The sequence below is a fragment of the Equus quagga genome, chromosome 18 (genome assembly GCF_021613505.1).
Source record: "Equus quagga isolate Etosha38 chromosome 18, UCLA_HA_Equagga_1.0, whole genome shotgun sequence".
NCBI lineage: Eukaryota > Metazoa > Chordata > Mammalia > Perissodactyla > Equidae > Equus > Equus quagga.
The window spans coordinates 49,401,134-49,416,998 of record NC_060284.1 but is presented as its reverse complement, the minus strand read 5'-3'; the positions used below and the strand labels follow the sequence as shown (position 1 = coordinate 49,416,998).

Sequence of the window (15,865 nt, the reverse complement as noted above, 5' to 3'; positions counted from 1 at the left end):
TTCAATTTCTCTCAACGATGTATTATAGTTTTCAGTGTACAAGTCTTTCACCTCTTTGGTTAAATTTATTCCTGGGTATTTTATTCCTTTTGTTGCAATTGTAAATGGGATTGTATTCTTAATTTCTTTCTGCTGTTTCATTGTTGGTGTATAGAAACACAACTGATTTTTGTACATTGATTTTGTATCCTGCAACTTTACTGTATTCATTAATTATTTCTAACAGTTTTTTGGTTGATTCTTTAGGGTTTTCTATGTGTAAAATCATGTCATCTGCAAATAGTGACACTTTTCCTTCTTCCTTTCCAATTTTGATCCCTTTTTTTCTTTTTTTTGCCTGACTAATTGTTCTGGCTACAACTTCGAATACTATATTGAATAACAGTGGTGAGTGTGGGCATCCTTGTCTTGTTCCTGATCTTAGAGGAATAGCTTTCAGTTTTTCACCATTCAGTATGATGTTAACTGTGGGTTTGTCATATGTGGGCTTTATTATGTTGAGGTACTTTCCTTTTGTACCCATTTTGATCAGAGTGTTTTTTCTTTATCATAAATGAATGCTGTATCTTGTCGAATACTTTCTCTGCATCTATTGCGATGATCATGTGATTTTTATTCTTCATTTTGTTAGTGTGGTGTATCACATTGGTTGATTTGTAAATGTTGAGCCATTCCCGCATCTCTGGAAAAAAATCTCACTTGGTCATGGTGTATGATCCTTTTAATGTATTGTTGTATTTGATTTGCTAGTATTTTGTTGATGATTTTTGCATTTATGTTCATCAGTGATATTGGCCTGTAATTGTCTTTTTTTGTGTTTTCCTTGTCTGGTTTTGGTATTAAGGTAGTGTTGACCTTGTAGAATGAGTTAGGAAGCATCCTCTCCTCTTCAGTTTTTTGCAAGAGTTTGTGAAGGATAGGTATTAAATCTCCTTTGAATGTTTGCTAGAACTCACTGGGGAAGCTGTCTGGTCCTGGACTTCTATTTTTTGGGAAGTTTTTGACTACTCTTTTGATCTCCTTACTAGTGATCGGTCTATTCAGATTCTCTATTTTTCCTTGATTCAGTTTTGGAAGGTTGTATGATTCTAAGAATTTATCCATTCTTCCAGATTATCCAATTTGTTGGTGTGGAGCTTTTTATAGTATTCTCTTATAATCTTTTGTATTTCTGTGGTGTCCATGGTAATTTCTCCTCTTTCACTTCTAATTTTATTGGTTTGAGCCTTCTCTCTTTTTTTCTTGGTGGGTCTAGCTAAAGGTTTGTCAATTTTGTTTATCTTTTCAAAGAACCAGCTCTTAGTTCATTCATTTTTTTCTGTGGTTCTTTTAGTCTCTATTTCATTTATTTCCACACTGATTTTTATTGTTTCTTTCCTTCTACTGATTCTGGGCTTTGTTTGTTCTTCCTTTCTAGTTGCTTTAGGTGTATTGTTGAATTGTTTGTTTGAGATTTTTCTTGTTTTTTGAGGTAGACCTGTATTGCTGTAAACTTCCCTCTTAGTACTACTTTTGCTGTATCCCATAAATTTTGATATGTCATTTTTCATTTTCATTTGTCTCCAGATACTTTTTGATTTCTCCTTTGATTTCTTCATGGACCCAATAGTTGTTCAATAGCATTGTGTTTAATCTCCACATGTTTGTGGCTTTTCTGGTTTTCTTCTTGTAGTTGATTTTTAGTTTCATACTGTTGTAGTCAGAAAAGATGCTTGGTATTATTTCAATCTCCTTAAATTTATGAAGACTTGTTTTGGATGATCTATCCACTAATCTAAGTGGAGTGTCAAAGTCCCCTGCTGTTACTGTGTTACTGTCAATTTCTCCTTTTATGTCTGTTAATAATTGCTTTATGTATTTAGGTGCTTCTATGTCGGGCACATAGATATTTACAAGTGTTATGTGCTCTTGTTGGATTTTTCCTTTTATCATGTATAATGTGCCCTTCTTTGTCTCTTGTTACAGATTTTAAAAAAATGACTTTATTGAGGTGATATTGGCTTATAATATTGTGTAAATTGCAAGTGTACATTATTATATATCAGTTTCTATATGACTGCATTATGTTCACCACCAATAGTCTAGTTTTTATCCATACATATGTGCCCCTTTACCCCTTTTTACCTCTCCCCACCCCCTTCCTCTCTGGTAACTAATAATCTGTTCTCCTTATCTATGTGTTTTTTTTATCTTCTGCATATGAGTGAAAGCATATGGTGTTTGTCTTGTCTAGCTTATTTTTCTTAACATCGCACCCTCAAGGTCCATTCATGCTGATTCAAATGGGACAATTTTGTCTATTTTATGGCTGAGTAGTATTCCACTGTATGTATGTGTATACACACACACACACACACACATATATATATATACCACATTTTCTTTATCCATTCATCCATTGATGGGCACTTGGGTTGCTCCCATATCTTGGCTGTTGTGAATAATGCTGCAATGAACATAGGGATACATAAATCTCATTGAATTGTTGATTTCATCTTCTTTGGATAAATACTCAATATTGATCCAAATGGGATAGCTGGATTATATGGTATTTCTATTTTTAATTTTTTGAGAAATCTCTGTACTATTTTCCATAATGGCTGCACCAGTTTGCATTCCAACCAGCAGTGTATGAGAATTCCCTTTTCTCCACATCCTGTGCAACCCTTGTTATTTCTTAATTATAATTATATAATTATAATTATAATTATAATGGTTAATTATAGCCATTCAGACAGGTGTAAGGTGATATCTCACTGTGGTTTTGATTTGCCTTTCCCTAATGATTCGTGATGTTGAACATCTTTTCATGTGCCTGTTGGCCATCTGTATATCTTCTTTGGAAAAGTGTCTGTTCATATCTTCTGCCCACTTTTCAATCGGGTTGTTTTTGTTGTTGTTGTTGAATTGTATGAGTTCTTTATATATTTTGGAAATTAACCCCTTGTTGCATATACGATTTGCAAGTATTTTCTCCCCGTTGGAGGGTTGTCTTTTCTTTATGTTGATGGTTTTCTTTGCCTTGCAGCAGCTTTTTAGTTTGATGTAGTCCCATTTGTTTATTTTTTCTTTTTTCCCCCTTGCCTGAGTAGACAGAGCATTTGAAAAAGTGCTACTAAGACCGATGTCAAAGAGTGTACTGCCTATATTTTCTTCTAGGAGTTTTATGGTTTCAGGTCTTACGTTCAAGTCTTTTGTCCATTTTGAGTTAATTTTTGTGTATGGTGTAAGATAACAGTCTACTTTCATTCTTTTGCATGTGGCTGTCCAGTTTTTCCAAGACAATTTATTGAAGAGACTTTCCTTTCTCCATTTTATGTTCTTGGCTCCTTTGTCAAAGATTAGCTGGTCATAGATGTGTGTATTTATTTCTGGACTTTCAGTTCTTTTCCTTTGATATGTGTGTCTGTTTTTCTGCCAGTGTCATGCTGTTTTGATTACTGCAGCTTTGTAGTATTTAACCTCGTTTTGTCTGTATATATCCTTTAACCTCTTATCATGGAAATAGATAATTTTAGTACTTTTGTCTTTTGACCTTCATATTAGCTTTATAGGTGATTGATCTGCTACCTTTACTGTATATTTGCCTTTACCAATGATTTTTTTATTTAATAATTTTCTTATTCCTATTTGTGGTCTTTTCTTTTCCACTTAAACAAGTCTTTTTAACACTTCTTGTAAGACTTGTTCAGTGGTGATAAACTCCTTCAATTCTTGCTTGTCTTGAAAACTCTTTCTCTCTCCTTCCATTCTGAATGATAATGTTGCTGGGTATAGTATTCTTCAATGCAGGTTTTTTCCTTTCACCACTTCAAATATATCATGCCACTCCCTTCCAGCTTGTGTAGTTTCTGCTGAGAAGTCAGCTGATCGCCTTATGGGGTTTCCTTTGTGTATTACTTGTTGCCTTTCTCTTGTGGCTTTTAGGATTCTCTCTTTATCTTTAATTCTTGATGTTTTAATTATAACATGTCTCGATGTGGGCTTCTTTGGGTTCTTCTTGTTTGGTGCTCTCTGTGCTTCCTGTTCCTGGATGTCCACTTCCTTCCTTAGGTTAGGAAAGTTTTCAGTTATTATTTCCTCAGATAGGTTCTCTGCCCCTTTGTCTCTCTCTTCTCCTGTATGTGTATATATAATCTCTCTATAATATGGATGTTAGAGCACTCAGTGTTGTCCCAGAGGTTCCTTAGACTGTCCTCATTCTTCCTAATTCTTTTTTATTTCAGCTTGGGTGATTTCCTTTAGTTGTTCATCCAGCTTGCTGATCTATTCTTCTGTGTCATCTACTCTGCTGTTGATTCCCTCTGGCGAATTTTTCATTTCCATTATTGTATTTTTCAGTTCTGATTGATTTTTTTTTTATATTTTCCAATTCTTTGTTGAAGTTCTCACTTGTTCACCTCCAAAGATCAGTGAGCATCCTTATGACTATTAGTTTGTATTCTTTATCAGGCAGATTGTTTATTTCTGTTTTGTTCAGTTTTTTTTTTTTTTTCTGAGGATTAGTCCTGTTCACTTATTTGGAACATATTCCTTTGTCTCCTCATTTTGCATACTTCTCTGTGCTTATATCTATGTATTAGGTAGATCACCTACATATCCTCATCTCAGAAATGTGGCCTTATGTAAGAGATGACTTATGCACCCCAGCAATGTTCCCCTCTTGTCACCCATGCCAAATGCTCCAGGAGTGTCCCCTGTGTGGCACATGTGTGCCCTTCTGTTGTGACATGGTTGCTCTTGCTGCACATGCATGAGTAGGCTAGGCTGGCCTTTGGGTTGGTTATTTGTAAGGCTCAGCCATGTGTGGCTGCTACAGTCACTTTATTGGGTGGCATGGTTGGCTGTGAGGTCTCATAGCATACAACTACTCCTGTTGTGCTGTTAAGTGAGTCAGGCCCCCAATGTGGCTGATTACTAGGCTCAGGGACTCGAAATTGCTGCAGCAATCTGGTGAGACTCCCTGCAGTGGGCAGCCATTTTCAGATCTCTTTTGGGTGGGACAGGCCTATGGCCAGATATGGGTGTGCAGCCCTGCAGTCCACAGCTGCCTCAGGAACACAGATGGGTGGAACTGGCCCTAGACAAAGCAGCGCACAATTGTTTCAGGTGTTAGAATGTGGAACAGATCCCCTGTGTGGCTGTTTGCAGTGGCCAGTGGCACAAAACTGCTGTGGGCCCACATACCACCAACACACACCCACATGCATGCAAGCATACCCTGTCAATGTGGATCCACTCACCCTGCCACGGAAGTCCCACACACCCCACCTATGCAGGCCCACAAGTTTGCCGTGGGTTTGCTGGTGAGTCAGGCCAAGCCTTGGAGTGAGCTGCCTGTCCTAGCTGGTCTCAATTGCCTGGGTTGCTTTAGTGGGTGAGGCAGACTCCTGCACTAACATGCTAGAGGAAGGAATCCAATGGTAGTTGCCAGTGTCTGTGTCAGCACAACTGAACTAGGTCACAATAATGGCTGCTGCCAATGTCTCAGCACAGCTGCTTCCTGCTCCTGGGAGATGCACTCTGAACTTAGTAAATGAGTCTCTTTTACCAATGGACTATGCACTTTTCTTTCTGTTTTTTTTTTTTGTTTTGGTCTCTGAATTGGGTGAATCTGTATGTGGGCCCTTTAAGAGCAGGTCTTTCTTTCTCTGAAGTTCTATAGTTTTTCTGGGCATATTCCCCATTGGTTTTCAAAGCCAGCAAAGCTAGGTCTAGTGGGATTGCATCTTGGTTGTGCTGAATTTAAGGGCTGAGATGCCTACTGTGGAGCTCAGATCCCCCACTCCTCCAGGAAAAGCTTCCTGCCTTTGAGATTGCTGCCAGCCCCGAAGCACCATGGCTAGAGTGTGGTTTCTTCCTCAGCAGAGCTGTATTTTTGCCTCTTCCAAATCTGTCAGTGTTGTCCCTTGTCATAGGGGTTCTTTTTATCCAGTTTCCGGATCTTTCTCAGAGGAAATTGTTCCACAGGTAGTTGTAGATTTGTTGTGTCCATGGGAGGAGGTGAGTTCAGTGTCCTCCTACACTGCCATCTTCCAAACTCCCTGTTATATTGTTTTAAAATGGGCTATTCGCTTTATTGTTGAATACTTAGCACCGAGCACAGTGCATGGCATGTAGGAGATGTTAAAAAATAGTTGACTATTTGACTGAATGAAATGGGATCAGGTGGGATCAGCTGTGGATGGCAGGACCAGGAAAGTCTTGGCTGGGGTTTCTGGTCTCTGCCCTGTATAATCTCTCATCCTCCAGCAGGCTGGCCTGAGTTTATTCTTCATGGCAGGGCAGGGTTCCAACAGAACAGGCAGAGTGAATAAGTTCCATGTCATTTTTGCTGAAGCAAGTTACAAGGTTAAGCCCAGATTTACCCTCTTTTTAAAAAATTGTTTTATTGAGATCCTATTGGCTTATAACATTGTGTAATTTCAGGTGCACACTATTATATATCAGTTTCTATGTAGACTGCATCATGCTCACCACCAATAGTCTGGTTTTTTTTCCATCACCATACGTATATGCCCTTCCAAATTCATTTTGGTTTCTTCCAAATTTTGGCAATTATGAATAAAACTGCTATAAACATTCATGTGCAGGCTTCTATATGGACATAAGTTTTCAGCTTATTTGGATAAATACCAAGGAGCAAAATTGCTGGATCTTATGATACAAGCATGTTTGGTTTGGTAAGAAACTGCCAAACTGTTTTCCATAGTGGTTGTACCATTTTGCATTACCACCCTTAGTGAATGAGCATTTCTGTTGCTCCACATTCTTGCCAACATTTGGTATTGTTAGTGTTTTGGATTTTTTTTGCCATTTTAATAAGTGTACAGTGATATCCCATTGTTGTTTTAATTTGCAGTTTCCTAATGAAATATGATATTGAACCTCTGTTAATATGCTTATTTACCATCTTTATGTCTTCTTTGATGAGATGTCTGTTGAGGTCTTTTGCTCATTTTTAAATCAGGTTGTTCTTTTTCTTATTGTTAAGTTTTAAGAGTTCTTTGTATATTCCAGATAACAGTCCTTATCAGATATGTCTTTCATAAATATTTTCTCCCAGTCTGTGACTTCTCATTCTCTTGATAGTGTCTTTCTCAGAGAAGAAGTTCTTCATTTTAATGAAGTCCACCTTATCAATTATTTCTTTCATGAATCATCCCTTTGGTGTTGTATCTAAAAAGTCATTGCTGTACCCAAGGTCACCTAGATTTTCTTCCATGTTATGTTCTAGGAATTTTTCAGTTTTGCATTTTACATTTAAGCCTATGATCCATTTTGAGTTAATTTTTGTGAGAGCATAAGGTTAATGTCTAGATTTTTTTTTTTGCATATATATATCTGGTTGTTCCAGTACCATTTGTTAAAAGATAATCTTTTCTTCCATTGTATTGACTTTTCTCCTCTGTCAAAGATCAGTTGACCATATTTATGTGGGACTATTTCTTGGCTCTCTATTCTGTTCCATGGATCTATTTATCTGTTCTTTCACCAATATCACGCTATCTTGATTATTGTAGATTTATAGTAAGTCTTAAAGTTGGGTGGTGTCAGTTCTATGATTTTGTTGTTCTTCTTCAATATTGTGTTGGCTATTCTGGTTCTTTTGACTCTCCACGTAAACTTCAGAATCAGTTGGTAAATATCGACAAAATAACTTGCTAGGATTTTGATTGGTATCGTGTTGAATCTATAGGTCAATTTGGGAAGAATTGACATCTTGACGTATCAGGTCTTCCTATCTATAACATGAAATATTTGTCCATTAATTTAGTTCCTCTTTGATGTCTTTATTCAGAGTTTTATAGTTTTCCTCATCTAGATCTTGTACACATTTTGTTAGATTTTACCTGAGTATTTCCTTTTCTCGGGTGCTAATATAAATGGTATTAAGTTTTTAATTCCAAATTCTGCTTGTTCATTACTGGTATGTGGGAAAGTGATTGATTTTTGTACATTAACCCTGTATCCAGAAACCTTGTTATAATTACTTATTAGTTCTAGGTTTTGGTGGTTTTTTTGGTCTATTCTTTTGGATTTTCTACCTAGACAATCATGTCATCTGCTGGCAAAGACAGCTTTATTTCTTCCTTCCTAATCTGTATACATTTTATTTCCTTTTCTAGTCTTATTGCATTAGTTAGGACTTCCAGTATGATGTTGAAAAGGGATGGTTAAAGGACGCATTCTTACCTTGTTCCTGATCTTAATGAGAAAGCTTTGAGTTTCTCATCATTAAGTATGATGCTAGCTGTAAGTTTTTTGTAGGTGTTCTTTATCAAGTTGAGGAAGTACCTCTCTATTTCCAGTTTGCTGAGAGTTTTTATCATGAATGAGTATTGGATTTTGTCAAATGCTTTTTCTGCATTTGTTGATATGATCATGTGATTTTTCTTCTTTAGCCTGTTGATATGATGGATTACATTAATTGATTTTCAAATATTAAACCAGCCTTGCGTACTTGGGATAAAACCTCCTTGGTTGTGTTGTATAATTCTTCTTATACATTGTTGGGTTTGACTTGCTAATGTTTTGTGGAGGATTTTTGCGTCCATGTTCATGAGAGATATTGGTCTGTAGTTTTCTTTTCTTGTAATGTCTTTGTCTTGTCTTGGTATTAGAGTAATGCTGCCCTCAGAATGAGTTACAAAGTGTTCCTTTTGCTTCTATCTTTTGGAAAAGATTCTAGAGAACTGGCATAATTTTTTCATTAAATGTTTGGTAGAATTCACTGGTGAACCCATCTGGGTCTGTTGCATTCTGTTTTGAAAGGTTATTAATTATTATTCAATTTCTTTAATATATATAGACCTATTCAGAATGCCTATTTCTTCTTGTGTGAGTTTTAACAGATTGTGTCTTTCAAGGAATTGGTCTATTTTATCTTTTTCTCAGTTATCAAATTATGGACAGGGAGATGTTCACAGTATTCCTTTATTATCATTTTAATATCCTTGGGATCTTTGGTGATGTTCCTTCCCTCTTTCATTTCTGATATTTAGAAGTATGTTGTTTAATTGCCAAGTATTTTGGGACTTTCCAGCTATCTTTCTGTTATTGATTTCTACATTAATTCCATCATGGTCTGAGGGCATACATTATATTATTTCCAGTATTTTAAATTTTTTAAGGTGTGTTTTATGGCTCATAAGGTGGTCTGTGTTGGTGAATGTTCCACGTGAACTTGAGAAGAATGTGTATACTACTGCTGTTGGATGAAGTAGTCTATAAATGTCAATTACATCCAGTTGATTGATGGTGCTGTTGAATTCAGCTATGTGCTTATTGATTTTCTACCTCCTGGGCCCGTCCTTTCTTGATAAAGAGGTGTTGAAGTCTCCAACTATGACAGTGGATTTATCTATTTCTCCTTGCAGTTTGATCAATTTTTGCCTCACATATTTTTATGCTCTGTTGTTAGACTCATATATGTTAAGGATTTCTTGGAAAATTGATCCCTTTGTCATTATGTCATGGCCTTCATTATCCCTGATGACTTCACTTGCTCTGAAGTTGGCTCTGTCTGAAATGAATATAAAGATGCCCACTTTGTTTTGATTAGTGTTAGTATGGTGTATCTTTCTCCATCCCTTTACTTTTAATCTATATGTGTCTTTGTATTTAAAGTGGCTTTTTTTTTTGGTAGATAAAATTTATGTGGGTCTTGTGTTTTGATCCACTCTGACAATCTCCGTTTTTTAATTGGTGTATTTGGGTCATTGATGTTTAAGGAAGTATTGATATAGTTGGATTCATAGCTACCATATTTGTTATGATTTTCTATTTGTTGCCTGTGTTCTTTGTGCCTATTTTTGTCTTCCACTCTTTGTCTCCCCTTTGTGGTTTTAATGAGCATTTATATGATTCCATTTTCTCTCCTTTTTTAGTATATCAACTATACTTCTTTTTTTAGTGGTTGCCCTAGAATTTGCAATATACATTTACAACTAATCCAAGTCCACTTTCAAATAACAGTACACCACTTCATGGGTATTGTGAATACCTTATAACAATAAAATATTCCTAGTTCCTTCCTCCTGTCCCGTGTATCATTGCTGTCATTTATTTCACTTATAAATATAAAATTATACAAATAGTTGTTTGTATAATAACAAATACATTGTTATTATTATTTTGAACAAGCTCTTATCTGTTAGATCAATTAAGAATAAGAAAAATGAAAGTTTCATTTTAGCTTCACTTATTCCTTCTCTAATACTCTTTCTTTCTTTGTGTAGATCTGAGTTTCTGACCTATGTAATTTTTCCTCTCTCTGAAGAATTTCTTTTAACATTTCTTGCAGAGTAGGGCTATTGGTAACAAATTCCTTCAATTTTTGTTTGTTTGAGAAAGACTTCATTTCTTCTTTACTTTTAAAAGATAATTTCACAGACTACAAAATTCTATGTTAGTGTTTTTTTCTCTCAACACTTGAAATATTTCACTCCACTCTCTTCTTGCTTGCATTGTTTCTGAGAAGTTGGATGTAATTCTTAAAATTTTTTTTTAATTTTCTTTATTTCTTTCAATTATTTTATTGAGGTCATATTGGTTTATAACATTGTGTAATGTCAAGTGTACATTACTATATCTAAGTTTCTGTATAGACTGCATTGTGCTCACCACCAATAGTCTAATTTATATCTGTCGCCATACATATGTGCCCTTTTACCCCTTTCACCGCCTCCCCCCAACTCCTGCCCCTCTGATAACCACTAATCTGATCTCTTTTTCCATGAGTTTGTTTATCTTCCACGTATAAGTGAAATCCTATGGAGTTTGTCTTTCTCTATGTGGCTTATTTCGCTTAACATAATACCCTCAAGGTCTATAAGTTGGATGTAAGTCTTATCTTTGCTCCTCTATATGTAATGAGATTTTTTTCCTCTGTCTTCTTCCAAAATTTTTTCTTTTAATCTTTAATTTTCTGAAATTTGAAGATAATATATCTGCTGGGTGTTCTCTGAGCTTCTTGAATCTGTGGTTTGGTGTCTGACATTAATCTGAGGGAAACTTTTAGTCATTACTGCTTAAAATATTTCTTCTTTTCTGTCTTTCTTCTCTTTCTAGTGTCTCCATTATTCATATAATACACCTTTTGTAGTTGCTTCACAGTTTTTGGATATTCTGTTTGGGTTTTTTTCAATGTTTTTTCTCTTTGTTTTCAGTTTTGGAAGTTACGATTGACACATTTTCAAGCTCAGAGATTCTTTCTTCAGCCAATTCCAGTATACTAATGAGCTTATCAAAGGCATTTTTAAATTTCTGTTATGGTGCTTTTATCTCTAGCATTTCTTTTTGATTCTTTCTTAGGATTTGCTTACCTTGCCCATCTGTTCTTGAATGTTGTCTACTTTTTCCATTAGAGCCCTCAGTGCCTTAATCATAGTTGTTTCAAATTCATGGTCTGATAATTCCAACATCCCTCCCATATCTGAGTTTTGTTCTGATGCTTGTTTTGTCTCTTCAAACTATTTTTTGTCTTTTTGTATGCCTTGTAATTTTTCGTTTAAAGACAGACATGATGTACTAGGTAAAAGGAACTCTGGCAAATAGGCCTGTAGGGATGGAGTAGTGAGCTGTGTGTGTGGGGAAGCATGCCATTGTCCTATGATTAGGTCTCAGTCTTTTGATGAGCCTGTGCCCCTGGACTGTGAATTTTACCAGTGCTTTTCAGTCCCTGCAGCTCCCTCTTTAGGTGGGACACGATGACCAGAGGGGGCTGGAGTTGAATATTTCCCTCCTCGTAGGTCAGTTAGATAAAATCCTAGTAGTTTAGGGTCTGGTAAAATAACTTCTCTTGAGCGCAGGCCTTATTAAGAGCAGAAAGCTCTGGTGAATTTCAAAATGGTTACTTTCCCCTACCTCTGCTGGGATATGTGTAAGGTTGAGTAGAAGGAAGAAAAGAAGATGGGTCTTGATGATGTTGTTGACTGACAAATCAACTCTAGGATGCCCTATATCTGATTTTCTTGTAGGGAAATAATAAATGCTCCTATCGTTTAAGCCACTGTTAGCAAGATTTGCATCCTAAAGCACTCTTAACTAGTACAACTGCTTTTCCCATGGACCAGGGGAAACATCATTTTGTGTGTGTATGTGGAGGGAAAACAAAAATATGGGGAACTCCTATGATGAGGTCCCCTGGAGTTTTTTTTTTTTTTAAGATTTTGTTTTTTCCTTTTTCTCCCCAAAGCCCTCCCCCCCCGGTACATAGTTGTGTACTTTTAGTTGTGGGTCCTTCTAGTTGTGGCATGTGGAATGCCACCTCAGCATGCCTTGATGAGCGGTGCCATGTCCGTGCCCAGGATCCGAACCGGTGAAACCCTGGGCCGCCAAAGCGGAGTGAGTGAACTTAACCACTCGGCCATGGTGCCCCACCCCCTGGAGTTTTAAACTCAAGGACTAGTCCACATTGAGCTTCCAGCAATTCATTAATTACAGTTCAGGTTTCCCTACCTTGGTACTGGCTTTCATGGAGGTTTCTGCTCAGATAAGTTGTGATTCTCTATCTGCCTGTCTCTCTAACTTTTAGGGCAGTGGTGTGCCCTGTGACCTCACTTTTCTGAGGGATCTAGAGGAATTGTTGATTTTTCAATTTGTGCAGCTTCTTACTTGTTGTTAGGTTGGAGTGGCACCTTCTAAGCTCCTTACATCTTTGACTGAGAATCATAAGTCCTCTATCTCATTTAACTTTCACAGTGAGAATCCAAGAAGATTGGTATTATTATTTAATAGAGGAAGGCAGAGATGTTTTGAGTCTTACCAAATATCTTGAAGACAGTGGAGCGAGAATCTGAGTCCAGGTAGCCTGACCCTGGGGTGACTCCCAAGCTCATCCTCTTTATCGGAACACAATGGTTCTTTTTTAGATACCCAGTATTTTGTTCAATTGTTGAAAACTTTCTAGTGGAGAAGATGTCTTTTCCTTCTTTTCCCCTGCATTCTCATGTAGGACATTTTTAGGAGTGAAGAAGTCCCTTCTGAGGCTTAATGTGCATCTTTTCAGGTGACTGTACCCCTTCCTCTGTCCATGCTTCTGAGGCAATGAGAATACCCTTTTGGCACTATCTTTATAATATCCCAGCTCATTTCCCTTGGAATCTTGGATCTAGCCCTGAGTCCAGAAGTAAAAGCAATGTAAAAAATAAGTATATATGTGCCCAGGACCAAAAAAGAATAGTTATCACCAAGGTAGAGGTATACAGGAAGGACTTATCCTGTATTCGCTTGTAAAGTAAGCTGACTCCATTGTCTGCATACCAAATTGCCTTAATGCCGTATGCTATTGTGATTTGTTTCACTCTTACCCCAAACCAATCTGGAATGACTCAATCAAGTCCCCAGTTGGTGATTTCAGGGCTGAAGAGACAACCTGGCCATCATGCCTATTTAGAAGCCCCTATAATAAGTACAGTTATTACAGGGAAACTTGGACAATTTTACAGCATTTTCACCAGCCAGCAAGATAATCAGAGTATGAAAAAAAAAATCTCATTTTTGAGAGTGAGGTGGGAGTGATGACAGGGGTGGGTGTTATTCTACCAATGATTTCTCCTGTTTCAAACCTTGTTTTGAAGGCTGCTTATTTATTCTTTTGCACCACAAAGGACAATTTGGCACTGAGATATCATCTTATTTCTGTTGTGAGGCGAATAATGAGACCAAAGTTATGGACTTAACACAGATTGAAGGAGGCTTCGACAAGTGGTGTCTGAAACATGGTTGTATGATGTAGAAGCGAAATTCTAGAGAGTGAAGTTCTGGAAAGTGCACCAAGCCCCACTGTATGTGATGCTGATTCCTAATCAATGACAGGGGTGTGAAGGCGGGGGAATGGGCCAGAGAAGAGCAAAAATCTGTCTAGGTGTGGTGATGTGCTACATAGAGTGGCTGGGCTATACAGTTCTCCCGTGAGTCTGCCGAAAGCCTGCCCCTTCTCAGATACCCTGTTCTTGGGGGCCCCTGGCTAACAGACTATTTCTTAGACTTTAATCTCTGCAATTAGTTTAGTTCTCTAGTATTTTATTGAGAAAACCTACATCTATCTAGTAAAACTATTCACTGGGACCAAAATAAAGATCTCTCCTTTCTTATTTATTGGTGAAGGACTGGTGTAGTCTCTTTTAATTTGTTTCCAGAGTCCCTGAATCTCTTGTCTCAAAACTCTCTTTTTGCTACTTCTCTTGGAGGTCAGTGCACTACACAGAATAGACATTATTTAATGGGCCGCAAGATACGGTGGCATCCTACGTCATGAACACAAATATTTTAGGCTGTCATTTGCTCCTCTGTTTTCTCATGTCTCTGACCTTGGCTCTGTGAACAGAAGTGAAGAAGTTTCCCAAGATCCCTTGCAGCAGTGCATGAGCTTGGTTACACCAGGATCACCCCTGCCCCATGTTCCTTTTTGATCCTGTAAAGCTTCCATCTTTTCCAAGGTACATGTTGCCACTCCAAAAGGTGTGTTGAGGGTCATCTTCAAGACTCATCGTCATTTAGGCCTCTTGCCCTAAAATGCAATGTGACTGCTGGATTAGCCAGGTGGTTGCTCCTAAACATGGCATGTCCTTAGTATGTCCCTCAACTTTCAGCACAAGCACTCCATACTTGCTGCCAAATTAAGACCCTGCTTTGGCCTCAAACTAACCATCAGCTCACCAGTGAAGGAGCCAATTTAAACTTTTAACTGAATAAAAAGTTAGGGTCTAACACAAGGATCATGGTCAAGTACCCTTTTTCTTTTATCAACCCGTTAACAATGACATCTAACCCAGCCTCCTGAGCCTCTTCTCAAAGTCCCTGGTTCTAAAAGTATCCACTACTCTTCTAAGTTTTCTAACTACACTAGCTTTACTTACCTTCTTTTGTCTGGTTGGTCTGTCCTGCCTTGTCTGCTAGATAGGGAGTATGATTTTTGTTGGGAAATATTTTGTATGGATAGCTCTCTGTCCAGAGTGCAAATTCCTATAGTTATTTCATAGAGATATAGAGGATGTGCAAAGAATATAATCCACAGCTGTTTCAGTCATTGCTGATCTGCCTTTTAAGATCTTTTATTCTGAGAAGAATCAAAGGGACTGATGATTTGGGAGTCTGGGTAATCACTTCCCTTGAATTCTGGATAGAATACACCCCAGTATAGGCAAGCAGGACTATCTAATAGCACCATACTTTATTTTCTCTTTCTAAATACATAGGTGGCATATGCATCATACATTTGGGTTAGGCAAGTGGCTATAGCATTAAGAGTTATGACCAGGGAGCCTATTACAGGACTGTTTTCTCTTTCAGTGTTTCCCATGCTATCTAATGTTCCCTCGACTGGGCCCTGGGTTATGTGGGATAAGCTGGGAAAAGGTGGAAATGGCATGGGTTTGTGCAGAAAAGTGTCCAGCCCAGGAATGATAGGAAACTTTTCACGTCTGTTGGCTTAAGTAGTGACACATTCAGCTTGGTCTTCCTAACTCACTGTTTTCCCTCTGGGACTGCTATAATTCTCAAGATATGGCAATGCAGTTTGATCCAGCTTTGCCTTTTTGGATCAATTCATTCAACAAATAGTTACTAAAGCCTTCTATGGTGTTGGGCATGGCATGGTTCTAGGCTCTGAGAATATAGTGGTGAGCAAGACTGATTAAAGTCCCTGTGCTGGTGCAGATGAACAATGACAAATAAACAAAAAAGTTGATTGCAGACTGTGGTAAGTGCCAGGAGGGGAAAAACCAGGGTGATGTGATGCGTAAAGTAGGGCCTATTCTAGATAAGATGGTCAGGGAAATCTCACTTCATTGGGGAGGTGACATTTAAGCTGAGATCTAAATGTCAAGAGAGAGCCAACCATGAGAAAAGGGTGGGGAAG

General features: G+C 37.6%; 1 long non-coding RNA gene across 1 annotated transcript in view; it reads left to right on the top strand.

Moving 5' to 3' along the window:
- LOC124229908 (uncharacterized) overlaps positions 1 to 15,865 on the top strand; it is an 84,581-nt gene that overhangs the window by 11,960 nt on the left and 56,756 nt on the right. The window lies entirely within an intron of this gene.